Consider the following 27,169-nt stretch of genomic DNA (forward strand, 5'->3'; position numbering starts at 1 on the left):
ATTTTTTTATTTTGGGGGTCTTTGTTATTTTATTAGGGGGCTTAGAGTAGGTGTAATTAGTTTAAAATTGTTGTAATATTTTTCTAATGTTTGTAAATATTTTTTAATTTTTTGTAACTTAGTTCTTTTTTATGTTTTGTACGTTAGTTAGTTTATTTAATTGTATTTATTTGTAGGTATTGTATTTAATTAATTTATTGATAGTGTAGTGTTAGGTTTAATTGTAGATAATTGTAGGTAGTTTATTTAATTTATTTATTGATAGTGTAGTGTTAGGTTTAATTGTAACTTAGGTTAGGATTTATTTTACAGGTAATTTTGTAATTATTTTAACTAGGTAACTATTAAATAGTTATTAACTATTTAATAGCTATTGTACCTAGTTAAAATAATTACAAAGTTGCCTGTAAAATAAATATTAATCCTAAAATAGCTACAATATAATTATTATTTATATTGTAGCTATATTAGGGTTTATTTTACAGATAAGTATTTAGATTTAAATAGGAATAATTTATTTAATAAGAGTTAATTTATTTTGTTAGAATAAAATTATATTTAATTTAGGGGGTGTTAGGGTTAGGGTTAGAATTAGCTTTAGGGGTTAAAAAATTTATTAGAGTAGCGGTGAGCTCCGATCGGCAGATTAGGGGTTAATACTATTTATTATAGGGTTATTGAGGCGGGAGTGAGGCGGATTAGGGGTTAATAACTTTATTATAGTAGCGGTGCGGTCCGCTCAGCAGATTAGGGCTGCTAAGTGGGGGGAGGGGAGCGCTCTGGTGTGAGCTGTGAGTAGGATTGTGGTTAGATGTGTTTTATGTGAGCCAATCTTTGATTGGTGTCAGTGGTGAATAAAATAAAATAATAATATAGTGAATAACTAAATCAAAATAATATATAACCAATCTTTGATTGGGATATATTTCTAATATATCTAGTGAAGTGTGAGATAGTTATCTCAAATAGTATAACCAATCTTTGATTGGGATATATTTTCTAATATATCTAATATATCTAGTGAAGTGTGAGATAGTTATCTCAAATAGTGTATGAGACTATTATCTCGAATGTTAACAATGTGTGTCACTCTAAACTATATGACTAGGCTTGATAGAATAAATTTGGTGCCCTTTTTGGAGGTATTAAAACCACATTAATATAAATTGGAAATGAGACGATATATTCAGATAAGTGTTCATATAATTTTACTAAGCAATATTTAAAAGATAATTTGTTTATACATTGACTTATTGATAACCATATAAAAGTGTAATCATAAAATACAAAATGCTAAATAGCAGTTACGTTATACTCGCCAAATATTTCTTATAGGTCAGCGACTCTAAAATACTAAGAATGACTTATCTCCTAGAACTCATTAATGTTAGCAATGGTGCTGGTGATTGTATTGTGTATACAATCGCTATAGATGTGCAGCTTGTAGGATAATAAACATTGATGTCAATACAGAGACAATTCCTTAAAAGATATATATATATATTCCTTGACTGATATATGTGGAAAACAGATGTAAATGCACATCAGATGTAAATGTACATCAAATCCAATGGCGATTGTGAATGTTAGCGTTAATGGTAACAGTGTTAATGATCCTGGTTAAAAACCTATAGTTAAATATGTATAGGTATACGTTGGTCGTCAAATGACAGTTCTGTGAATAATATGGTGTATGAGTTGTGGCCACAACTATTTGTATTTATCCAAGGGTATTTGTCCCTGTTAAAAATGCTCTCTGTTCAGAGCGTTTGTTTATAGTATAAAATGTCACTGTTAAAAATGGCTCAAAATCTGAGCATGTGAGTCAAACGACGTGAAGCAGTGCTCCCCCTTGCCGTACTACTGATTTCCCTTACCTCCTCTTCAATATTGTCGGTGTTCAGAAGGTTACCTGGCAGGTTTCTGCTGCGGGTTTGTTGAATCCTTTTTCTTTTCAGCGTCTCGCCGTTTTGTATTTCCCGGCAGTCCCTTCTTACCCTGACGTATGTAGGCTTTACGCATGGTCCTCAGAGGTCCAATCAAGTAGTCGGGTCGTGGGGGGAGTGGTTCTTGGACAAATTCCTCGTGTTTGCTAGAGCCTTTTCTTCCTTGTCACACTGGTTGGTCAGATCTACGCGTTTCAGCGCTATATCGCGCCTTTATCAAGACAGAATACTCCTGTGTGTTTGGATGGCTCTAATATAGTATGTTCTCTTAACTCCTCCTTGATTATTCAAATTTCTCCAGCTGTATTTGTTAAAAGTCTGTCTGTCTCTGTATTGATATATTCACATTAGATTTGTATATTGTAGAAAGTAATAATAAAACATCCTAAGTTTTGTGTCTAATTCTTCAGACTGAATGTATATACACATATAATATAAGTTTGTCTATAACCCGTTTTTTTACACCAATATATAGCGTATGTTCCTACTATATAAAGAATAGGTATGTCTCTTATTATGGATACTATCATATATAAATATCAATTAGGTACTAAGATAATTTATGAATTATACAATTTGTAGGAATACTCAGAAATTATGGCAAAAAATGGCAAAGAAATATATATAAAAAATGGCATAAAAAAGGCATATAAAACCAATAAAAAATTATTATTTTATATATGTATATTTGTATTTGCTGAGGGTATCAAAAATTGTTTACAGGCTTGGCTTTTTACTAGTGGGGGAGGTATACAGATATTTATTATAGATTAGGTGTATATATAAATATATGGTAATATTGAATCTATCCTAAATGAATGGATTTAAATTAAGTTCAGCATTTAATCCGTTTGGAGATAGTGTGTTGAATTTGAATATTAGTTCTGCTTCTTTTAACAGTAATGTTTTTTCCATATCACCTCCTCTATTTTTGATTATTTTCTTTATACCCCAGTATTGAAAACCTATTGGTTTCTGTTGGTGTACTTCTGTGAAGTGTTTAGAGAGAAGATGTTTACAGTTGCCATGTTTGATATTTAGAAGATGTTCTCTAATTCTATCGTGTAGAGGTCTGCTAGTTTGTCCTAAGTATTGAAGTTTGCATTGGCATTGGATAAGATAAATTATATTAGTATCTGAGCATCTTATTGTTTCTCTAATGTGATGTTTGAAGTTGTTATTTGAAGCTATAACTTCTTTAGCTTTTTTCCCATATTTGCAAGCTTTACAGCTATTGCACGGGAAGAAACCAAGTAATTTATTACCTAATAGGTCTTGTTCTCTTGTTTTTAGAGTTTTGTTAAATTCGCTTGGTGCCAGTATGCTTTTTAAGTTTTTAGTCTTTCGGTATATCATATTAGGATGTTCATCTATAATATCTGATAAAAGTGGATCTTTTCTTATTATGTGCCAATGCCTTTCTAGAATCTTTTTTATGGTTCTGTGATCTTCATTATATTCTGTTATGAATGACAGTTCTCTATGTGTGTTCTTATTGACATCTTTTTTATTATATTTTAATAATTCGGATCTATCTTTCTGTATGGCCTGTGTCTTTGCTTCTATTATTTTACTTTCCTGATATCCTTTTTCTTGAAATTTCTTTTCTAATAATTCTGCTTGTTGTAAAAATACTTGGGATTCTGAGCAGTTTTTCTTCATTCTATAGAATTGACCTTTTGGTATATTGTCAATCCATTTTTTTAAATGGCAACTTTCTGGATTTATATAACTGTTTGTGTCAGTGGGTTTAAAATAGGTCCTAGTATTGATAATATTATTGCTAATGTTGATCAGGACATCTAAAAAGTGTATATTCTCCTTACTATAGTCATAGGTGAAATTTTATCCCCAATTATTGGAGTTTAAGTCTTCAAGGAACAAACTAAGTAATTCTTCATCACCTTTCCAAATGAGGAATATGTCATCAATGAACCTTTTGTAGAGCACGAGGTTTGCACCCCATGGGGAGTGTAGGATATGTTCTTCTTCAAACCTCCCCATGAATAGATTTGCATAACTGGGTGCAAACCTCGCGCTCATAGCTGTCCCTTTTAGTTGTAAATAAAAATTATTGTTAAAATTGAAATAATTATTTTCCAATATAAATTTTATGCATTCTAAAATAAATTTAATTTGTGATGTTTTCATTTCATAATCTGAATTCAGAAAATGTTCTGATGCTTCCATACCTAATTTGTGTTGGATATTAGTATATAGCGAATTCACATCACAAGTGACTAATATGTAGTCACTTTGCCAATTTATATCTGTTATTATATTTAGGAAATCAGTCGTGTCTTTTAGGTATGATGGTAGATTATGTACATATTTCTGAAGGAATGTATCCACATATTGTGACATATTTGAAGTTAAACTATCGATTCCTGAAATTATGGGACGTCCAGGTGGCTGATCTAGAGTCTTATGTATTTTGGGTAGGTAATAAAAAACAGGTGTTTTTGGATATTTGATGTTTATAAATAGGTATTCTTGGTTATTAATTATTTCTGATGTTTTTGCTTTGTTGATAATACTTTCAAATTGTTTAATCTGTTTCTGAATGGGATTGAATGGTATTTTTCTATACGTGTTTGTATCTCCTAGTATCCTATTGGCTTCTCTTATATAGTCTTTTGTATTAAGTATTACCACCCCTCCTCCTTTATCTGCTTGTTTTATTGTTATACTGGGATCCTCCTTAAGTTCTTTTAGAGTTGATTTTTCTTTCTTAGTTAAATTTAGTGGTTGTCTTTTATTGATTTCGCATTTTTGTATGTCTTCTTTAATTAGCTTTTCGAACATCTCAACATATTTCCCTTTGTCTTGTGTTGGATAGTATTGTGATTTGGGTTTGAGTGATGTATGTATATATCCTGTGTTAGCAGTTTGTATTTGTCTCTCTTGGGGATTTTTAAAAAAAATGTCTTTTTAAAGTCAACTTCCTTATAAATTGGTTAGCATTTATTAATGTATTAAATTTATTTATTCTGGTAGATGGGGCAAACGATAGTCCTTTAGCTAAAATGTCTGTTTGTTCTTTGTTCAATACTTTATCACTCAAATTGAATATGCCATTATTGTTATCTGTTGTGTTAGTGTCTTTTGTATCTTTTATCTTGACTTCTTGTGGTTCCCTGTGGATTCCTATCCCTCTTCCTCTACAGCCTCTGGCCTTCTTCTCTTTTGATTTTTTAATCTCTCTCTGTTTTCTGACTGGATGTTTTTTGAGGTGGATGGTTCTTCTTGTCTTATCTCTAAAAAATGGTTATTTTCATTTATATTATCATTTGTAGTCTCTAATATCTCATACCTGTTTTTTGTTTCTATATCTTTATATGTGTTGTCGTAATCATGTTTATATTTTTCTTGTCTATAGTGTCCATTTTTATTATTATTGTGTTGATTGTAATTTTGCCTATCAAATATGTCACAATATGTGGATACATTCCTTCAGAAATATGTACATAATCTACCATCATACCTAAAAGACACGACTGATTTCCTAAATATAATAACAGATATAAATTGGCAAAGTGACTACATATTAGTCACTTGTGATGTGAATTCGCTATATACTAATATCCAACACAAATTAGGTATGGAAGCATCAAAACATTTTCTGAATTCAGATTATGAAATGAAAACATCACAAATTAAATTTATTTTAGAATGCATAAAATTTATATTGGAAAATAATTATTTCAATTTTAACAATAATTTTTATTTACAACTAAAAGGGACAGCTATGGCCGCGAGGTTTGCACCCAGTTATGCAAATCTATTCATGGGGAGGTTTGAAGAAGAACATATCCTACACTCCCCATGGGGTGCAAACCTTGTGCTCTACAAAAGGTTCATTGATGACATATTCCTCATTTGGAAAGGTGATGAAGAATTACTTAGTTTGTTCCTTGAAGACTTAAACTCCAATAATTGGGGATTAAATTTCACCTATGAATATAGTAAGGAGAATATACACTTTTTAGATGTCCTGATCAACATTAGCAATAATATTATCAATACTAGGACCTATTTTAAACCCACTGACACAAACAGTTATATAAATCCAGAAAGTTGCCATTTAAAAAAATGGATTGACAATATACCAAAAGGTCAATTCTATAGAATGAAGAAAAACTGCTCAGAATCCCAAGTATTTTTACAACAAGCAGAATTATTAGAAAAGAAATTTCAAGAAAAAGGATATCAGGAAAGTAAAATAATAGAAGCAAAGACACAGGCCATACAGAAAGATAGATCCGAATTATTAAAATATAATAAAAAAGATGTCAATAAGAACACACATAGAGAACTGTCATTCATAACAGAATATAATGAAGATCACAGAACCATAAAAAAGATTCTAGAAAGGCATTGGCACATAATAAGAAAAGATCCACTTTTATCAGATATTATAGATGAACATCCTAATATGATATACCGAAAGACTAAAAACTTAAAAAGCATACTGGCACCAAGCGAATTTAACAAAACTCTAAAAACAAGAGAACAAGACCTATTAGGTAATAAATTACTTGGTTTCTTCCCGTGCAATAGCTGTAAAGCTTGCAAATATGGGAAAAAAGCTAAAGAAGTTATAGCTTCAAATAACAACTTCAAACATCACATTAGAGAAACAATAAGATGCTCAGATACTAATATAATTTATCTTATCCAATGCCAATGCAAACTTCAATACTTAGGACAAACTAGCAGACCTCTACACGATAGAATTAGAGAACATCTTCTAAATATCAAACATGGCAACTGTAAACATCTTCTCTCTAAACACTTCACAGAAGTACACCAACAGAAACCAATAGGTTTTCAATACTGGAGTATAAAGAAAATAATCAAAAATAGAGGAGGTGATATGGAAAAAACATTACTGTTAAAAGAAGCAGAACTAATATTCAAATTCAACACACTATCTCCAAACGGATTAAATGCTGAACTTAATTTAAATCCATTCATTTAGGATAGATTCAATATTACCATATATTTATATATACACCTAATCTATAATAAATATCTGTATACCTCCCCCACTAGTAAAAAGCCAAGCCTGTAAACAATTTTTGATACCCTCAGCAAATACAAATATACATATATAAAATAATAATTTTTTATTGGTTTTATATGCCTTTTTTATGCCATTTTTTATATATATTTCTTTGCCATTTTTTGCCATAATTTCTGAGTATTCCTACAAATTGTATAATTCATAAATTATCTTAGTACCTAATTGATATTTATATATGATAGTATCCATAATAAGAGACATACCTATTCTTTATATAGTAGGAACATACGCTATATATTGGTGTAAAAAAACGGGTTATAGACAAACTTATATTATATGTGTATATACATTCAGTCTGAAGAATTAGACACAAAACTTAGGATGTTTTATTATTACTTTCTACAATATACAAATCTAATGTGAATATATCAATACAGAGACAGACGGACTTTTAACAAATACAGCTGGAGAAATTTGAATAATCAAGGAGGAGTTAAGAGAACATACTTTATTAGAGCCATCCAAACACACAGGAGTATTCTGTCTTGATAAAGGCGCGATATAGCGCTGAAACGCGTAGATCTGACCAACCAGTGTGACAAGGAAGAAAAGGCTCTAGCCAACACGAGGAATTCGTCCAAGAACCACTCCCCCCACGACCCGACTACTTGATTGGACCTTTGAGGACCATACGTAAAGCCTACATACGTCAGGGTAAGAAGGGACTGCCGGGAAATACAAAACGGCGAGACGCCGAAAAGAAAAAGGATTCAACAAACCCGCAGCAGAAACCTGCCAGGTAACCTTCTGAACACTGACAATATTGAAGAGGAGGTAAGGGAAATCAGTAGTACGGCAAGGGGGAGCACTGCTTCACGCCGTTTGACTCACATGATCAGATTTTGAGCCATTTTTAACAGTGACATTTTATACTATAAACAAACGCTCTGAACAAAGAGCATTTTTAACAGGGACAAATACCCTTGGATAAATACAAATAGTTGTGGCCACAACTCATACACCATATTATTCACAGAACTGTCATTTGACGACCAACGTATACCTATACATATTTAACTATAGGTTTTTAACCAGGATCATTAACACTGTTACCATTAACGCTAACATTCACAATCGCCATTGGATTTGATGTACATTTACATCTGATGTGCATTTACATCTGTTTTCCACATATATCAGTCAAGGAATATATATATATATATATCTTTTAAGGAATTGTCTCTGTATTGACATCAATGTTTATTATCCTACAAGCTGCACATCTATAGCGATTGTATACACAATACAATCACCAGCACCATTGCTAACATTAATGAGTTCTAGGAGATGTCATTCTTAGTATTTTAGAGTCGCTGACCTATAAGAAATATTTGGCGAGTATAACGTAACTGCTATTTAGCATTTTGTATTTTATGATTACACTTTTATATGGTTATCAATAAGTCAATTTATAAACAAATTATCTTTTAAATATTGCTTAGTAAAATTATATGAACACTTATCTGAATATATCTTCTCATTTCCAATTTATATTAATGTGGTTTTAATACCTCCAAAAAGGGCACCGAATTTATTCTATCAAGCCTAGTCATATAGTTTAGAGTGACACACATTGTTAACATTCGAGATAATAGTCTCATACACTATTTGAGATAACTATCTCACACTTCACTAGATATATTAGATATATTAGAAAATATATCCCAATCAAAGATTGGTTATACTATTTGAGATAACTATCTCACACTTCACTAGATATATTAGAAATATATCCCAATCAAAGATTGGTTATATATTATTTTGATTTAGTTATTCACTATATTATTATTTTATTTTATTCACCACTGACACCAATCAAAGATTGGCTCACATAAAACACATCTAACCACAATCCTACTCACAGCTCACACCAGAGCGCTCCCCTCCCCCCACTTAGCTTGTTTTCATCATCACATCTGATTTTGGGAGAGATCAGATTTAGGGGCAGCATAGTTGAGTCAGATATAATATCTCCACACACCATTTGCAGTAAACAATGGGGCTGCGTTAGGAGCTGAACGCTGCTTTTTTGCAGGTATTAGGTTTTTTTTCAGCTCAAACAGCCCCATTGTTTTCTATGGGGGAATCGTGCACGAGCACGTTTTTTAAGCTGGCCGCGTCCGTAAGCAACGCTGGTATCTAGAGTTGCAGTGGCGGTAAATATGCCTGTACGCTACCTTTTTGGAGCCTAACGCAGCCATTCTGTGAACTCTAAATACCAGCGGTATTTAAAAGGTGCAGGAGAAAAAAAGCACGCGTAGCTAACGCACCCCTTTGGCCGCAGAACTCTAAATCTAGCCGAGTGTTATCTATATGACACACATGAACTAACACCCTCTAGTGGTGAAAAACTGTCAAAATGCATTCAGATAAGAGGCGACCTTCAAGGTCTAAGAAATTAGCATATGAACCTCCTAGGTTTAGCTTTCAACTAAGAATACCAAGAGAACAAAGCAAACTAGGTGATAAAAGTAAATTGGAAAGTTGTTTAAAATGGCATGCCCTATCTGAATTATGAAAGTTTAATTTGGACTAGATTGTCCCTTTAAGAGCCAGCCCATTTTTGTTTCAGCACCTGGGTAGCGCTTGCTGGTTGGAGGATACATTTAGCCACCAATCAGCAAGCACTATCCAGGTGCTGAACCAAAACTGGGCCAGCTCTTAAGCTTACATTCCTGCTTTTTCAAATAAAGATAGCAAGAGAATGAAGAAAAAATGATAAAAGGAGTAAATTATAAAGTTGATTAAAAAATGCTGCTCTATCTGAAGAGATTTCCTTCTATTATCAATTTCTTTTTGTTCATTTAGTATCCTTTGTAGAAGGAACAGCAATGCACTACTGGTAACTAGCTGAACACATCAGGTGAGCCAATGACAAGGGCATATATGTGCAGCCACCAATCAACAGCTAGCTCCCAGTAGTGCCTTATTGCTCCTATACCTACCTAAGTATGCTTTTCAACTAAGGATATTAAGAGAATTAAGCAAATTAGAATCATTAAACAGGGCCTATGAATACACGAAAACTGCCCTCGCCCACCGGGCAAGTAAATCACAAAACTTACCAGCCCGCAAGAAACTTTAGTCGCCCGTGTATATCTGCATGTAGTGTGTATATATCTTATTTAAACAGGCAATATAAATAGTGTTATTGTAATCTCACAAAGCAATGCAGACAGAGGTCCCAATTTGAATGCTTTGCAAGCTGCTTACTACTTGGGACTTGAGTATTAATAAAAAGGATTTAACTTTAGAAAATATTTTTCTATCACCAACTACAAAAAAACAGGGATACTATCTTTGTAATACTGTATGTACCATCTTGACTTATTTTACACTAAGGGTAAAAAAAAAAAAAGAGATATAATTGAGCTGTTTTTTTTTTACTTCAGTATATGTGGGGTCACGATTGACTAAGTATATTTAATGCTGCCACCCTTCAACCTATAGAGCTTTGACATAACGAGCATGTTAAAAACACTTTTTTCCCCCCTTTCTGCCCGGCTGCCTTTCAACTACTAGCGCAACTGTCAGTGCCGCGCTAGCAGATTTGAATGGGTGCATGGAGATGGTATGTTCTCTACGAATTGGTAAAATCAGTTTTTGAAGCAAAAGTAGCGTCCAGAAAAATTGTGCAGTGCTCTATATTGTTATAGTAGGCAGCTTGCTCATGTACATTGTGCTGCAGTTCTGCAGAGGACCCTGGAGTACGTCGGCATAATGTACATGAGCAAGCTGCCTACCATAACTATATAGTCACTTTAACCCATACTTCATTAATACACACACAGAGAAGAAACACTCACCGCTCTAGCAGGATGTCTTCCCGCGCAGACAACCTTAGGGGTGGGAAGTAGCAACTGACAAGGAAGAGACCAAGAGCCATGAAGATAAGGGGAGGTCTTTGAATGCATTTAACAGAAAGAACCTCCCCTTTCTACCCTCCTTTCCCTTGTGTGCGCATATTTGAAAGGCAAATTTACATTTTTTATTATTGCTTCTTATATCCCCCTTAAAATGTCAGGTCGCCGCTCGAGCTGGTAACTTAAAAATTTTACTTGCCCGCAAGAAATTTAGGTCGCCATTGGCGACCGGACCGGTCTATTCATATGCCCTGATTAAAGTTTAATGTTGATGTTACAATGCATCTAAAATAATAATAAAAACCCAGATGTAGACTAAAAAATGTCTTGGTGGCTTTGATTAACAGGTTTTCTAACTGCTAAAGTAACTACTGTGAAAAGCCACTAATGCATTTAAAAAATGTGCCAAAAGTGTTTTTTTATGCCCAAATAAAAATAATTTTAAAAAAAAGCATGTATGGGACAAGTCACCACTCTTGTAATTGGAGAGGCCTCTTTTTAAAATAAGATGGGAGGCTGTTAGATGATAACTGTGGCAGTAATTGCCTCACAGAACAATAGGCCTGCTGACATTGGTATTTGCGCTGTAAAACTTGATTACTCTTAAAGGGACATTAAACACTTTGAGATGGTAATATAAAAGGATAAATTGTATATAATAAAACAACTCTGCAATATACTTTCATTATTTATTTTGTCCTCTTTGCCTGTAATTCCATTCTGAAATTGTGAGCTTTTCAGTTCCTGTTAGAAATGGAAGTGCAGAACACTGTTAAATCCAGCACAACCATTGGCTGCACACTCTAGTGACCTATTTATAACTGACCCTAATTGACCACAGCAGAGAAGGTAACACAAGTTACAACATGGCAGCTCCCAGTGTTTTATAGACACTAAAACTTTACAATTATTTTGTCACTTTTTAAACAACTAATACAACTTTCAAAAATACATCTACATGTTAGTCATGGACTAATCTTTTATTTGAATGCATCATTCTATCTAGCATGTATTTAGTGTTTAATGTCCCTTTAATGGGTTTTCAGTGACTTGTTATACCAGATGAAATGTATAAAGTTAAAGGGACACTGAACCCAATTTTTTTATTTTATGATTCAGATAGAGTATGACATTTTAAGCAACTTTCTAATTTACTCCTATTATCCATTTTTCTTCAATCTCTTGCTATCTTTATTTGAAAAGCAAGAATGTAGTAAGCTTAGAAGCCGGCCCTTTTTTTGGTTCAGCACCTGGGTTGTGCTTGATGATTGGTTACTAAATGTAGCCACCGATCAGCAAGCGATATCCAGGGTCTGAACCAAAAACGGGTCGGCTCCATAGTTTAGATTCCTGCTTTTTAAATAAAGATAGCAAGAGAACAAAGAAAAATTGATATTAGGAGTAAATTATAAAGTTGCTTGAAATTGCTGCTCTATCTGAATCATGAAAAAACTAATTTGGGTTTAGTGTCTCTTTAACCCCTTAACGACCGAGGACGTGCAGGGTACGTCCTCAAAAAAAAGGCAGTTAATGCCTGAGGACGTACCCTGCACGTCCTCGGTGTGGAAAGCAGCTGGAAGCGATCCTGTTTGCTTCCAGCTGCTTTCCGGTTATTGCAGTGATGCCTCGATATGGAGGCATCCTGCAATAACCTTTTGAAGCCATCCGATGCAGAGAGAGCCACTCTGTGGCCCTCTCTGCACCGGAGATCGGTGGCTTCCTTCGTTGGTGGGTGGGAGCATTACCGGGAGGCGGGTGGCGGCCATCGATGGCCCTGGAGATGTGGAGGGGGGCGGGATCGTGGGCGGGGATGCCCGGGGGCGCGCACGGACGCGCGCGCGTGCACGGGAGGGCGGGGGCGGGCGCGTGCACGGGGAGGGAGCGGGTGGGAACCGCTACACTACAGAAAAAGGTGCAATCAGTTTAAAATAACTGGAAAAAAAAAAACGATCAATGAGGTGGTTGGGGTTTGTGGTGGTGGGGGGGGGGGGTTTGGGGAAGCTACACTACAGAAAAAAAAAACTAAGAAAAAAAAGCACTTTTTTGTGTAAGCTGGGTACTGGCAGACAGCTGCCAGTACCCAAGATGGCCCCAATAAGGCAGATAGGGAAGGTTACAAAGCTGTTTTGGGGGGGATCAGGGAGGTTGGAGGCTAAGGGGGGTCCTATACAGCAGAATAATTATTATTTTTTTTTAAAAAAAAAACCTAAACCCCCCAAAAAGCTTTTATTTTAGTACTGGCAGACTTTCTGCCAGTACTTAAGATGGCGGGGACAATTGTGGGGTGGGGGAGGGAAGGGAGCTGTTTGGGAGGGATCAGGGGGTCTGATGTGTCAGGTGGGAGGCTGATCTCTACACTAAAGCTAAAATTAACCCTGCAAGCTCCCTACAAACTTCCTAATTAACCCCTTCACTGCTAGCCATAATACACGTGTGATGCGCAGCAGCATTTTGCGGCCTTCTAATTACCAGAAAGCAACGCCAAAGTCATATATATCTGCTATTTCTGAACAAAGGGGATCCCAGAGAAGCATTTACAACCATTTGTGCCATAATTGCACAAGCTGTTTGTACATGATTTCAGTGAGAAACCTAAAATTGTGAAAAATTTAACGTTTTTTTTTTATTTGATCGCATTTGGCGGTGAAATGGTGGCATGAAATATACCAAAATGGGCCTAGATCATTACTTTGGGTTGTCTACTACACTACACTAAAGCTAAAATTAACCATACAAGCTCCCTACAAGCTCCCTAATTAACCCCTGCACTGCTGGGCATAATACACGTGTGGTGCGCAGCGGCATTTAGCGGCCTTCTAATTACCAAAAAGCAACACCAAAGCCATATAAGCCTGCTATTTCTGAACAAAGGGGATCCCAGAGAAGCATTTACAACCATTTATGCCATAATTGCACAAGCTGTTTGTAAATTATTTCAGTGAGAAACCGAAAGTTTGTGAAAAAATTTGTGAAAAAGTGAACGATATTTTGTATTTGATCGCATTTGGCGGTGAAATGGTGGCATGAAATATACCAAAATTGGCCTAGATCAATACTTTGGGATGTCTTCTAAAAAAAAATATATATGTCAATTGATATTCGGGGATTCCTGAAAGATATCAGTGTTCTAATGTAACTAGCGCTAATTTTGAAAAAAAGTGGTTTGGAAATAGCAAAGTGCTACTTGTATTTATGGCCCTATAGCTTTCAAAAAAAGCAAAGAACATGTAAACATTGGGTATTTCTAAACTCAGGACAAAATTTAGAAACTATTTAGCATGTTTTTTTTTGGTGGTTGTAGATGTGTAACAGATTTTGGGGGTCAAAGTTAAAAAAAGTGTGTTTTTTTTCCCTTTTTTCCTCATATTTTATACTTTTTTTTATAGTAAATTATAAGATATGATGAAAATAATGGTATTTTTAGAAAGTTAATTTAATGGCGAGAAACACGGTATATAATATGTGTGGGTACAGTAAATGAGTAAGGGGAAAATTACAGCTAAACACAAACACCGCAAAAATGTAAAAATAGCCTTGGTCCCAAACGGACAGAAAATGGAAAAGTGATGTGGTCATTAAGGGGTTAACACGCAGATAACTTAGTGTTCAGATGCAATAGGTACCAAATAACAGACAATACTGCCACCGCCTGTCAATCATCTAGCACACATCAATTACTGCAAGCCACTCCCACTTACATGACGCTACATACTGTTTATAACGCCCACTCACCTCCTCTAATAGCCACTTCCACTGTCAATCTTTCAGACTAAGAGGCTATTTAGACTACAGGCCACGCCCACTCAAATCGGCTACTAACACCACACAAATTAATTTGTTAATTGCGAAAACCCGGCCCACCCGCCGACGTCACTGAAAAGTAAACTCTCACATCGCCCCTGTTAAATGCTAAACATTTAGGCCACGCCCTTGATCATCACGAGCCAATGAGCATGCCGCTTTACTCCATAGCCTTAAACGCTGTGGTCGTGTCACATGGCTTCCTATTTCCTGTTTTAGCCAATCAGCACTGGGCAAGAGACTGTACCATTAGCCTACGGCAGGGGGTTACACAAACGATCATTATTTCACTTTAGCCAACGAATTCTGTTAGTGACGTATAAATCGCAACTTATAATACATTTAAAGAAATTGGAAATCTGTCAAAAGCCTTTTATTAGTTCGAGCCTAGAGACAACGTCAGTTTGCACATTTAGACTCGTCTGGTTTTGCATACAGCGGAAGCTCCAGTTGTTGTCCCAGCTATGAGGTAAACCGACCTGAATCGTTTTATGCTAGAGCTCTGTCATACCGGACTGGATTCTTATAATGTGTGACAGGTACCGGATTGGAGTCTTATAATCATGTGTGACAGTTACCGGACTGGAGTCTTATAATCATGTATGACAGGTACCGGACTGGAGTCTTATAATCATGTGTGACAGGTACTGGACTGGAGTCTTATAATCATGTGTGACAGGTACTGGACTGGAGTATTATAATCATGTGTGACAGGTACCGGACTGGAGTATTATAATGTGTGGCAGGTACTGGACTGGAGTCTTATAATTATGTGTGACAGGTACTGGACTGGAGTCTTATAATTATGTGTGACAGGTACTGGACTGGAGTCTTATAATTATGTGTGACAGGTACTGGACTGGAGTCTTATAATTATGTGTGACAGGTACTGGACTGGAGTCTTATAATTATGTGTGACAGGTACTGGACTGGAGTCTTATAATTATGTGTGACAGGTACCAGACTGGAGTCTTATAATTATGTGTGACAGGTACCAGACTGGAGTCTTATAATTATGTGTGACAGGTACCAGACTGGAGTCTTATAATTATGTGTGACTGGTACCAGACTGGAGTCTTATAATTATGTGTGACTGGTACCAGACTGGAGTCTTATAATTATGTGTGACAGGTACCAGACTGGAGTCTTATAATCATGTGTGACAGGTACCGGACTGGAGTCTTATAATCATGTGTGACAGGTACCGGACTGGAGTCTTATAATTATGTGTGACAGGTACCGGACTGGAGTCTTATTATGTGTGACAGGTACCAGACTGGAGTCTTATAATCATGTGTGACAAGTACCGGACTGGAGTCTTATTATGTGTGACAGGTACCAGACTGGAGTCTTATAATCATATGTGACAAGTACCAGACTGGAGTCTTATGATTATAAAACTCCAGTCCGGTACCTGTCACATATGATTATAAGACTCCAGTCTGGTACTTGTCACATATGATTATAAAACTCCAGTCCGGTACCTGTCACATATGATTATAAGACTCCAGTCTGATACCTGTCACACATGATTATAAGACTCCAGTCTGGTACCTATCACACATGATTATAAGACTCCAGTCCGGTACTTGTCACATATGATTATAAAACTCCAGTCCGGTACCTGTCACATATGATTATATGTGACAAGTACCGGACTGGGGTCTTATAATCATGTGTGACAGGTACCGGACTGGAGTTTCATAATCATATGTGACAGGTACCGGACTGGAGTCTTATAATCATGTATAACAGGTACCGGACTGGAGTCTTATAATTATGTATAACAGGTACCGGACTGGAGTCTTATAATCATGTGTGACAGGTACCAGACTGGAGTCTTATAATCATGTGTGACAGGTACCAGACTGGAGTCTTATAATCATGTGTGACAGGTACCAGACTGGAGTCTTATAATCATGTGTGACAGGTACCGGACTGGAGTCTTATAATCATGTGTGACAGGTACCGGACTGGAGTCTTATTATGTGTGACAGGTTCCGGACTGGAGTCTTATAATCATGTGTGACAGGTACCGGACTGGAGTCTTATTATGTGTGACAGGTACTGGAGTCTTATAATTATGTGTGACAGGTACCGGACTGGAGTTTCATAATCATATGTGACAGGTACCGGACTGGAGTCTTATAATCATGTGTGACATGTACCGTACTGGAGTCTTATGTGTGATAGGTACCGGACTGGAGTCAAATAATCATATGTGACAGGTACCAGACTGGAGTTTTATAATCATATGTGACAAGTACCGGACTGGAGTCTTATTATGTGTGACAGGTACTGGACTGGAGTCTTATAATTATGTGTGACAGGTACCGGACTGGAGTTTCATAATCATATGTGACAGGTACCGGACTGGAGTCTTATAATCATGTGTGACAGGTACCGGACTGGAGTTTCATAATCATATGTGACAGGTACCGGACTGGAGTCTTATAATCATGTATGACAGGTACCGGACTGGAGTCTTATAATGTGTGACAGGTTCCGGACTGGAGTCTTATAATGTGTGACAGGTACCGGACTGGAGTTATATAATCATGTGTGACAGGTACCGGACTGGAGTCTTATAATCATGTGTGACAGGTTCCGGACTGGAGTCTTATAATGTGTGACAGGTACCGGACTGGAGTTATATAATAATGTGTGACAGGTACCGGACTGGTGTTTCAAAATCATATGTGACAAGTACCGGACTGGAGTCTTATAATCATGTATGACAGGTACCGGACTGGAGTTTCATAATCATATGTGACAGGTACCGGACTGGAGTCTTATAATCATGTATAACAGGTACTGGACTGGAGTCTTATAATCATGTGTGACAGGTACCGGACTGGAGTATTATAATGTGTGGCAGGTACTGGACTGGAGTCTTATAATTATGTGTGACAGGTACTGGACTGGAGTCTTATAATTATGTGTGACAGGTACTGGACTGGAGTCTTATAATTATGTGTGACAGGTACTGGACTGGAGTCTTATAATTATGTGTGACAGGTACTGGACTGGAGTCTTATAATTATGTGTGACAGGTACCGGACTGGAGTCTTATAATTATGTGTGACAGGTACTGGACTGGAGTCTTATAATTATGTGTGACAGGTACCAGACTGGAGTCTTATAATTATGTGTGACAGGTACCAGACTGGAGTCTTATAATTATGTGTGACTGGTACCAGACTGGAGTCTTATAATTATGTGTGACTGGTACCAGACTGGAGTCTTATAATTATGTGTGACAGGTACCAGACTGGAGTCTTATAATCATGTGTGACAGGTACCGGACTGGAGTCTTATAATCATGTGTGACAGGTACCGGACTGGAGTCTTATAATTATGTGTGACAGGTACCGGACTGGAGTCTTATTATGTGTGACAGGTACCGGACTGGAGTCTTATAATCATGTGTGACAAGTACCGGACTGGAGTCTTATTATGTGTGACAGGTACCAGACTGGAGTCTTATAATCATATGTGACAAGTACCAGACTGGAGTCTTATGATTATAAAACTCCAGTCCGGTACCTGTCACATATGATTATAAGACTCCAGTCTGGTACTTGTCACATATGATTATAAAACTCCAGTCTGATACCTGTCACACATGATTATAAGACTCCAGTCTGGTACCTGTCACACATGATTATAAGACTCCAGTCCGGTACTTGTCACATATGATTATAAAACTCCAGTCCGGTACCTGTCACATATGATTATATGTGACAAGTACCGGACTGGGGTCTTATAATCATGTGTGACAGGTACCGGACTGGAGTTTCATAATCATATGTGACAGGTACCGGACTGGAGTCTTATAATCATGTATAACAGGTACCGGACTGGAGTCTTATAATCATGTGTGACAGGTACCAGACTGGAGTCTTATAATCATGTGTGACAGGTACCAGACTGGAGTCTTATAATCATGTGTGACAGGTACCAGACTGGAGTCTTATAATCATGTGTGACAGGTACCAGACTGGAGTCTTATAATCATGTGTGACAGGTACCGGACTGGAGTCTTATAATCATGTGTGACAGGTACCGGACTGGAGTCTTATTATGTGTGACAGGTACTGGAGTCTTATAATTATGTGTGACAGGTACCGGACTGGAGTTTCATAATCATATGTGACAGGTACCGGACTGGAGTCTTATAATCATGTGTGACATGTACCGTACTGGAGTCTTATGTGTGATAGGTACCGGACTGGAGTCAAATAATCATATGTGACAGGTACCAGACTGGAGTTTTATAATCATATGTGACAAGTACCGGACTGGAGTCTTATTATGTGTGACAGGTACTGGACTGGAGTCTTATAATTATGTGTGACAGGTACCGGACTGGAGTTTCATAATCATATGTGACAGGTACCGGACTGGAGTCTTATAATCATGTGTGACAGGTACCGGACTGGAGTTTCATAATCATATGTGACAGGTACCGGACTGGAGTCTTATAATCATGTATGACAGGTACCGGACTGGAGTCTTATAATGTGTGACAGGTTCCGGACTGGAGTCTTATAATGTGTGACAGGTACCGGACTGGAGTTATATAATCATGTGTGGCAGGTACCGGACTGGAGTCTTATAATCATGTGTGACAGGTTCCGGACTGGAGTCTTATAATGTGTAACAGGTACCGGACTGGAGTCTTATAATCATGTGTGACAGGTACCGGACTGGTGTTTCATAATCATATGTGACAAGTACCGGACTGGAGTCTTTTAATCATGTATGACAGGTACCGGACTGGAGTTATATAATCATGTGTAACAGGTACTGGACTGGAGTCTTATAATATGTGACAGTTACCGAACTGGAGTCATATAATCATGTGTGACAGGTACCGGACTGGAATGATATAATCATGTGTGACAGGTACCTGACTGGAGGTGCTGGACTGGAGTCATATAATGTAAGGTGTGGGACTAAGAGATGCTGGAATGGAGTCATGTAGTGTAAGGTTTGGGACTGAGAGGTGCTGGAATGGCGTCATGTAATGTAAGGTATGGGACTGAGAGATGCTGGAATGGAGTCATGTAATGTAAGGCGTGGGACTAAGAGGTGTCAGACTTTGGAGTTGCCACATTTTTGGAAAAAAAATACCACCATGCTAATAAGAATACATTTGCATACATAATTATATAACATAACTTAGGAACTAAAGCTGCTAGGACTGATATTAAATAATACTTGGTTTACAATTAGATCAAATAATAATTGTTTTACAATTAGATTCTAATACACTTAAAAGAAGTTTGTAATTTAATACTGGACTATCTGCACAGCCGTGACTATGGGGTGAGTGTGGGCATGAATTGGTTAATAGCACTCAGCCGCGTTCCCTTACACCTTTGTCTCTACAAGGACCTAAAGGGACACAAAATTAACCCCCAAATCCTGCCTACACCAACCCAGATTAATGTTACTGCCACCACCAAGACTTTTGAATAAGGGTGTCTTGGGAAATCAACAACTCACACGACTAACAATTAGGTCATGTGACGTTAACCTTATATCTGTGTGAATTAAGATTTGTCCAAGGACAGTATAATATTTTAGTAACAAAAGAAAAATACAGGTTACACAGTGCCAAATTGCAAAAACAGAAGACATACAAAAGAACAAGAATAAATGTGCTGGAGTGTATTAATTTGTTTGCAAATTACTCTTTTACCTTTTTTATTTTTTCATTTGACATGCCAGTTTAAACCACTGCAGTATTCTGTGTAGAAATGCTGTGTACACAGGAGATGGCAGCTTATATGAAGCCCCTAGTTAGAGATTTTTTTCCCCCATCTGAAATAGCTGTCTCTTCTCATTGAACACCCAGACATAATTTAGCATTTCAATACCTTTGTTTAAAGAGAGAGATAATATGAGCAGGTCTCCATTTCCTGATGGATCAGCTCATTTAAATGGTATGCAGCAGGTATAACAAGTCATTTGAAACAAATTCTGTGTTTTTATTCCCAAGACAGAACATGCAGTTATCTGAGATGTCATCGCTGAAAATGTAGCAGTTCTGTAGAAAGAACGAAACCAATGCAGAAACTGTTAGCGCTTTTGCTTTGCAGCGCTCCTGCACATTAGACTGTTCTCTTCAAACAGCAATGTGCTCTGGCTGCACTGTGTAAATTTTCCTTAACCTAGTGCAGCCAGAATGAAGCGCTGTTTGAAGAGAACAGTCAAATACGGAGCAGCGCTGCAAAGCAGCAGTGCATTGATGATATTTTTCAACTCCGCCACTCTAGCCTTTACCGGTCTACAAAGCTGAATATAAGATGTTCTTGTTGGCAATCCTCCCCTTTTTTTAGACCAAGAGCAAAGGAAACAAATTTATTCAAAAGACATTTTAAAAAACGTAACAAAATGTCGTTTTTGTTGTTGTTGTTGTTGTTGTTTCTCCAGGTAATTTGCAATGCAATTTTCAACTGCTTCAATATATTATAAAACCTTAAAAAATACTTTAAAATGGCTCCAGTTAATCAACACAATTGAGCTGTTGATTTAGTGTAACTGCTTCATATAAAATGTAATTTAATTTCAAACTGACCTGCAGGAAAATTTACACTAACAAAACCTCAACGCAGAAGGTGAAACAAAGTTATTCTTCTGGGATTTTTTTAAAATTATTATTATAAAGACTTATTGTAAGATTTAAAGTGTCATCGAGTTTAACTTAAAAGCTTTTTAAAGGGACATCTTACTCAGGAAACAAAGCTCCTGACATCACTGGCTGAAATTGTACCAACTTCACACTGTATATTGTGTACACCTGACATCACTGTATGTAATAGTATTAGCTGTGCACTGTATATTGTGTACACCTGACATCACTGTATGTAATAGTACTAGCTGTGTACTGTATATTGTGTACACCTGACATCACTGTATGTAATAGTACTAGCTGTGCACAGTATATTGTGTACACCTGACCTCACTGTATGTATTAGTATTAGCTGTGCACTGTATATTGTGTACACCTGACATCACTGTATGTAATAGTACTAGCTGTGCACAGTATATTGTGTACACCTGACATCACTGTATGTAATAGTACTAGCTGTGCACTGTATATTGTGTACACCTGACATCACTGTATGTAATAGTACTAGCTGTGCACTGTATATTGTATACACCTGACATCACTGTATGTAATAGTACTAGCTGTGCACTGTATATTGTGTACACCTGACATCACTGTATGTAATAGTACTAGCTGTGCACTGTATATTGTGTACACCTGACATCACTGTATGTAATAGTACTAGCTGTGCACAGTATATTGTGTACACCTGACACCATATGTAATAGTACTAGCTGTGCACTGTATATTGTGTACACCTGACATCTCTGAATGTAATAGTACTAGCTGTGCACTGTATATTGTGTACACCTGACATCTCTGTATGTAATAGTACTAGCTGTGCACTGTATATTGTGTACACCAGACATCACTGTATGTAATAGTACTAGCTGTGCACTGTATATTGTGTACACCTGACATCACTGTATGTAGTAGTACTAGCTGTGCACTGTATATTGTGTACACCTGACATCACTGTATGTAGTAGTACTAGCTGTGCACTGTATATTGTGTATACCTGACATTACTGTATGTAGTAGTACTAGCTGTGCACTGTATATTGTGTACACCTGACATCACTGTATGTAATAGTACTAGCTGTGCACTGTATATTGTGTATACCTGACATCACTGTATGTAATAGTACTAGCTGTGCACAGTATATTGTGTACACCAGACATCACTGTATGTAATAGTACTAGCTGTGCACTGTATATTGTGTACACCTGACATCACTGTATGTATTAGTACTAGCTGTGCACAGTATATTGTGTACACCTGACATCACTGTATGTAATAGTACTAATGTGCACTGTATATTGTGTACACCTGACATCACTGTATGTAGTAGTACTAGCTGTGCACAGTATATTGTGTACACCAGACATCACTGTATGTAATAGTACTAGCTGTGCACTGTATATTGTGTACACCTGACATCATTATATGTAATAGTATTATCTGTGCACAGTATATTGTGTAGCGACCCAAAACATAAATTTAGTAGCTGCCTTCCTTCCCTTGATAGCCCACCACTAATTGATTATTATTCCTGTACAGGGTTAATCACTACAACAAACTAGCCTATGCAGTGTTAAAGGGACACTAAACACAAATTTTTCTCTTTAATGATTCAAGTATGCTATTTCTCTTGCAAGGTGTATCCAGTCCACGGATTCATCTTTTACTTGTGGGATATTCTCATTCCCTACAGGAAGTGGCAAAGAGAGCACACAGCAAAGCTGTCCATATAGCTCCCCCTCTAGCTCCACCCCCCAGTCATTCTCTTTGCCGGCTCTAAGCACTAGGGTCTCTCTACGGGAGGGTAAAGTGAATGTGGTGTTAGAATTGTAGTTTTTATTATCTTCAATCAAATGTTTGTTATTTTAAATGGTACCGGTTTGTACTATTTACTCTCTAGCAGAAAAGTGATGAAGATTTCTGCTGAGAGGAAAATGATTTTAGCATGTTGTAACTAAAATCCACTGCTGTTCCCACTCAGGACTGAGAAGTACCAGAAAACTTCAGTTGGGGGGAACGGTTTGCAGGGTAATCTGCAATGAGGTATGTTCAGTCATTTATTTCTAGACAAGACTGAGATAATGCTAGAAGAGACTGACAATATCCCCATGAGGGGAGGGTAAGCTATGTTCACAGACTTAGTAAGGAATTGAATGCTTACATAACAGGGCTAATTATGCTGGTTGACACTGATTCAGGGCAATCGATTGTTTATTCAAGAAAAATATCGTTTGTAGACACTTTGAGAGGCCTTTTGGTTTTTTTTCTGGGGTTATTACCCACATGGCTGGTTTTTAGTCACTTAAGAGTGTTTTACTAGGCCTCACAACTCCGGAGTAGAGTGGGAGGGGCCTAATTTCGCGCCTCAGATGCGCAGTTAGAATTTGCAGACAAGTTCATGCTGATTCACATGGAGGGTCCTGCTGCTGTTTGAGGGCCTGATAGAAGCTATATTCCCCCAAATCAGATCCCTAAGGGCAGGTAGGGCCACAGCAAGGCTGTGGCAAGGTGCTGTACTGTTTTTAACCGGGTGTTGGCTTTAGGCTGCTCCGGTTTTGGCATTAAGGGGTTAATCGTTTTGAAACTTGTGGTGCAATCTTATTAAGGCTTATTTAGGTACATACTGTGAAAATTTCAGGAGAATTGCTGCATTTTTCATTGTTTTGTAAAATTGTGTGCTCTTTTTATTTCTTAAAGGCACAGTAACGTTTTTTTCAAATTGTGTTTTTTTTTATTTGATTAAAGTGATTCCAAACCTGTGTATATATATATATATATATATATATATATATATATATATATATATATATATATATAGTCTATTAAACATGTCTGACACTAAGGAAAATCCTTGTTCAATGTGTTTAGAAGCCATGGTGGAACCCCCTCTCAGAATGTGTCCCACTTGTACTGATATGTCTATACACTTTAAAGATCATATTGTTACACTTAAAAATTTGGCCCAAGATGATTCTCAGACTGAAGGTAACGAGGGTAGCCCGTCTGCCTCTCCCCAAGTGTCACAACCAGTTACGCCCGCGCAAGCGACGCCTAGTACCTCTAGTGCGTCTTAACACTTTTACATTACAAGACTTAGCGGCAGTCATGGATAATTCTCTTGCAGTCTTCTTATCTAAACTGCCCGTGTTACCTGCAAAGCGTGATAGCTCTGTTTTAAGAACAGATTATGAGCATTCTGACGCTTTGGTAGCCGTATCTGATATAGCCTCACAACACTCTGAAGTGGGAGCGAGGGATTTGATATCTGAGGGAGAAGTCTCTGATTCAGGAAGGGTCCCTCCTCAGACAGATTCTGATACATTGGCTTTTAAATTTAAACTAGAACACCTCCACGTTTTGCTTAGGGAGGTATTAGCTACTCTGGATGACTGCAACCCTTTGGTGATCCCAGAGAAATTGTGTAAAATGGACAAGTACCTAGAGGTCCCGGTTTACACGGATACGTTTCCGGTCCCTAAGAGGACTGCGGATATCGTTACTAGGGAGTGGGATAGAGCAGGTGTTCCCTTTGCTCCCCCTCCTGTTTTTAAGAAAATGTTCCCCATACCTGACCCTGTGCGGGACTCGTGGCAGAAGGTCCCTAAGGTGGAGGGGGCTATTTCTACACTTGCTAAACGCACAACCATACCAATTGAAGACAGTTGTGCTTTTAAAGACCCTATGGATAAGAAGTTAGAGGGTTTACTTAAGAAAATTTTTGTTCAACAAGGTTTTCTTCTCCAACCTATTGCCTGCATTATTCCTGTAACTACTGCAGCTGCTTTCTGGTTTGAGGAGCTGGAAGACTCGCTCCAGACGGAGACCTCCATATGAGGAAATTATGGATAGAATTAAGACTTTAAAGCTAGCTAATTCTTTTATCACTGACGCCGCTTTTCAAATAGCTAAGTTAGCGGCGAAAAATTCAGGTTTCGCCATTTTGGCGCGCAGGGCGCTATGACTAAAGTCCTGGTCGGCCGATGTGCCGTCTAAATCCAAGCTTTTGAACATTCCTTTCAAAGGAAAGACCCTCTTCGGGCCTGAATTGAAAGAGATTATTTCAGATATCACCGGGGGAAAAGGCCATGCTCTCCCTCAGGACAAGCCCTTTAAGACAAAGAACAAAGCTAATTTTCGTTCCTTTCGCAATTTCAGGAACGGCCCCGCTTCATCCTCTCCAGCTGCAAAGCAAGACGGTAACACTTCACAGCCCAAGGCAACCTGGAAACCTTACCAGGGCTGGAATAAGGGTAAACAGGCCAAAAAGCCTGCAGCTGCCACCAAGACAGCATGAAGGGGTAGCCCCCGATCCGGGACCTGATCTAGTAGGGGGCAGACTCTCTCTCTTCTCTCAGGCCTGGGCAAGAGATGTACACGATCCTTGGGCTTTAGAGATTGTAGCCCAGGGATACCTTCTAGAATTCAAGGACTCTCCTCAAAGGAGAAGGTTCCATATTTCTCGTCTGTCTACAGATCAGACAAAGAAAGAGGCGCTGTGCAGAACAAGGACTGGGGTTTCACTCAAACCTGTTTGTGGTTCCCAAAAAGAAGGAACTTTCAGACCAATCCTGGATCTCAAAATTCTAAACAAATTCCTCAGAGTCCCATCATTCAAAATGGAGACCATTCGGACAATCTTACCAATGATCCAGGAGGGTCAATATATAACTACCGTGGATCTAAAGGATGCGTATCTACACATTCCTATCCACAAAGATCATCACCAGTTTCTCAGGTTCGCTTTTCTGGACAAGCATTATCAGTTTGTGGCTCTTCCTTTCGGGTTGTCCACCGCTCCCAGAATTTTCACAAAGGTGCTAGGGTCCCTCCTGGCGGTTCTAAGACTTCGGGGCATAGCAGTGGCGCCTTACTTAGACGACATCTTAATTCAGGAGTTGACTTTCCAAAGAACCAAGTCTCACACAGAGATCGTATTGGCCTTTCTGAGGTCTCACGGGTGGAAGGTGAACGTAAAAAAGAGTTCTCTCTCCCCCCTCACAAGAGTTCCATTCCTAGGAACCCTGATAGACTCGGTAGAAATGAAAATATTTTTGACGGAGGTCAGAAAGTTAAAACTGTTAACTACTTGCCGAACTCTTCATTCCATTCCTCGGCCATCTGTAGCTCAGTGCATGGAGACAATCGGACTAATGGTAGCGGCAATGGACATAGTCCCTTTTGCTCAGATACACCTCAGACCACTGCAACTATGCATGCTCAAACAGTGGAATGGGGATTATGCAGATTTGTCTCCTCAAATTCAGTTGGACTAGGAGACCAGAGATTCTCTTCTCTGGTGGTTGTCTCAGGATCACCTGTCTCAGGGAATATGTTTCCGCAGACCAGAGTGGATCATTGTAACGACCAACGCCAGTCTGTTAGGCTGGGGTGCGGTCTGGGACTCCCTGAAAGCTCAGGGCTTATGGTCTCGGGAAGAAGCTCTTCTTCAGATAAACATTCTGGAACTGAGGGCGATATTCAACGCTCTTCAGGCATGGCCTCAACTAGCGGCGGCCAAATTCATCAGATTTCAGTCGGACAACATCACGACTGTAGCTTACGTCAATCATCAGGGGGGAACAAAGAGTTCCCTAGCAATGACGGAAGTAACCAAAATAATCAAGTGGGCGGAGGATCACTCCTGCCATCTCTCAGCAATTCACATCCCAGGAGTAGACAACTGGGAGGCGGATTTTCTAAGTTGTCAGACTTTTCACCCGGGGGAGTGTTGGATCTGATGGTGTCCCGTCAGAACACCAAACTTCCTCTCTACGGGTCCAGGTCCCGGGATCCCAAGGCGGTATTGATAGATGCTCTAGCAGCGCCTTGGTCC

The 27,169-nt window shown here is 37.9% G+C and overlaps 1 protein-coding gene across 4 annotated transcripts in view; it reads left to right on the forward strand.

Moving 5' to 3' along the window:
* The first annotated feature begins 14,938 nt into the window (after window positions 1–14,938).
* LOC128660066 (zinc finger BED domain-containing protein 6) overlaps window positions 14,939–27,169 on the forward strand; it is a 45,558-nt gene continuing 33,327 nt past the window's right edge. The window contains exon 1 of one of the 4 annotated variants that reach the window (XM_053713666.1): window positions 14,939–15,165. The gene's annotated coding sequence lies outside the window, so the exon portion shown is untranslated. Of the gene's footprint in view, window positions 15,236–19,243; window positions 19,261–19,374; window positions 19,398–27,169 lie in introns of those variants that run through there. The other 3 variants (XM_053713667.1, XM_053713669.1, XM_053713671.1) reach the window with 3 other exon arrangements.

The sequence above is a fragment of the Bombina bombina genome, chromosome 5, assembly GCF_027579735.1.
Source record: "Bombina bombina isolate aBomBom1 chromosome 5, aBomBom1.pri, whole genome shotgun sequence".
In the NCBI taxonomy this organism is placed as follows: Eukaryota; Metazoa; Chordata; class Amphibia; order Anura; family Bombinatoridae; genus Bombina; species Bombina bombina.